This window comes from Cervus canadensis, chromosome 5 (assembly GCF_019320065.1).
Source record: "Cervus canadensis isolate Bull #8, Minnesota chromosome 5, ASM1932006v1, whole genome shotgun sequence".
Taxonomy (NCBI): Eukaryota; Metazoa; Chordata; class Mammalia; order Artiodactyla; family Cervidae; genus Cervus; species Cervus canadensis.
Genome location: NC_057390.1, coordinates 48,141,921 through 48,144,319, shown reverse-complemented (window position 1 = coordinate 48,144,319; position 2,399 = coordinate 48,141,921). Strand labels below are relative to the sequence as shown.

Below are 2,399 nucleotides of genomic sequence, written 5' to 3'. Positions count from 1 at the left end.
ATGGGAGACAATTAAAAGAAACAATCTACAGTTACTGAAGTCCCAGAAAGAGAAGAGAGGAAGTTTATTTAACATATTAATTCTTGAGAACTTTCCAAAGCTGTGGAGAGATTTGGACATCCAAGTTCATGAAATTCATAGTTCCCCAAAACAATCTATTCCAAGATAGCACTGGATTCCCAGATGGCTCAGAGGTAAAGAATCCACCTGCCAATGCAGGAGACTCAGGTTCAATCCCTGGGTTGGGAAGATCCCTTGGAGAAGGTAATGGCAACCCACTCTAGTATTCTCGTCTGGGAAATCCCATGGACAGAGGAGCCTTGTGGGCTGTAGTTCATGGAGTTACAAAGAGTCAGATATGACTGAACATGCATGGTAGGGGGAAGAGAGCATTAATAAAAATCAAAGAAAGAATTTTAGAAGCAGCAAAAGAAAAATTCCTCATATGTAAGGGAAATGTGATAAGGCTCCAATTAGATTTCTCAGCTGAAACTCCGCAATCTGGAGACGGCAAAATAACATACTCAGAATGCAGAAAGGGAATCAGGTCCAACCAAGAATACTTTACCCAGAAAATGTGTACTTCAGAAAAAAAGGAGAAGGAAAGACTTTCCCAGACAAATAAAAGCTGAGGGAGTTCATCACCCCTGGTCCTGCTTCACAAGAAGCGTTGAAAGAGCTCTTCAAGCTACAGTGAACGGACGCTAATTACTAACATGAAAACATGAAAATGGAAAACCCACTGGTAAAGGTGAGTATACAGTTAAATTCTAAAACTGCAATACTGAGTATGAAAATGCAGCTGGATTAAAGGAATAGGCAGTGACTACGGCTGGACTAAGCAGGTCACCTGCAGATGTAGAGATGGGTTGGCAAGGAGGGATATCACTGTGAAGACTGAAAGACAAAAGGCACGACAAAGAAACCAAAAACCCAGATGGTATTTCATGCATGGGGTTTGTAAGGAAGGAGATAACTGTCACTACCCACACGCCCTCTCTAACAGTCCGTATGGTATACTGTGCCCTCATTTTCAGGGAGGGTACTGTCTTTACAGAGACCACTCCAGATATGAACACAGCAAGCCACTGAAACAGGAAGAAGCAGATCTAACTGCAAAGTCATCCCTTGCTGCTTCCTGGAGTCTCTCATCTGTTGGACCAACTGTTGAATTGAATATGGGCAAGGCTGAGTCAAGAAATTCAAATTTTGCAACTGTTGGAGCTGCTTCAGAAGACTGAGTGAACACCATCGAGTTTGTTCCAGGGCAGCCCTACTGCGGCCGGACTGCCCCTTCCTCCACTGAAGCCCCCCTGCAGGGCTCAGTGACCAAAGAAGACTTGGAGAAGGAGCAAAGTGCAGTGGAGACCAAGAAGCAGTTCTCACCCTATGCCGCAGTGGGGGATTGCCACTATGGGGAGAACTGTGCATATCTGCACGGAGATGTGTGTGATATGTGTGAGCTGCAGGTCCTCCGTTCCGTGGATGCTGCCCAGAGGTCACAGCATATAAAACCCTGCATCGAGGCCTGCAATGAGAAGGATATGGAGCTCTTATTCGTGGTGCAGCGCAGCAAGGACATGGTGTGTGGCATCTGCATGGAGGTAGCCTACAAGAAAGCCAACCCCAGCGAGCGCTGCATTGGGATCCTCTCCAACCACAGCCACACCTACTGTCTCAAGTGTATTTGCAAGTGGAGGAGTGCTAAGCAATTTGAGAGCAAGATCATAAATTCCTGCCCAGAATGCTGGATCACATCTAACTTTGTCATTTCAAGTGAGTACTGGGTGGAGGAGAAAGAAGAGAAGCAGAAACTCACTCAGAAATACACGGAGGCAATGAGCCACAAGGCGGGCAGGTATTTTGATGAAGGCCATGGGGGCTGCCCATTTGGAGGGAACTGTCTTTACAAGCTTGTTACCCTGATGGCAGTAGAGAGGAGTCACAGAGACAGAAAGTGGGAACAGCAAGCAGATACCGGGCCCAACAAAGGAACCACTTCTGGGAGCTCATCGAGGAATGAGAGAACTGCAACCCTTTTGACAACGAAGAGGAGGTTGTCACCTTTGAGCTAGGCAAGATGTTACTCATGCTTTTAGCTGCAGGTGGGGACGACGACCTGACAGATTCTGAAGAGGAGCGGGACTTGTTTCACATTGAGATGGAAGATTTTTATGACTTGGATCTGTAGCAGCTCAGCGGGGTGCATGAACCCGTCTGCCGAGCCTCAGATGGCAGTGGGCCTCCAGGGTGGTGGCCGTGCCCGGGGCCGCTCTCCTAGGCAGGCCTCTCAACTCCAGGTGCTGCAGTAGTCATTTTTACCCAGGGCCTGTCTTCTCAACTCCTCACCTTTCCCCAAGGAGTATATTGTTTTCTCTGTTTAAAAAAGTTACAAAAAT

At 47.1% G+C, this 2,399-nt stretch overlaps 1 pseudogene; it reads left to right on the top strand.

The window, feature by feature from the left end:
• Positions 1–947: 947 nt before the first annotated feature.
• LOC122441267 lies at positions 948–2,191 on the top strand (annotated as a pseudogene).
• Positions 2,192–2,399: the final 208 nt, after the last annotated feature.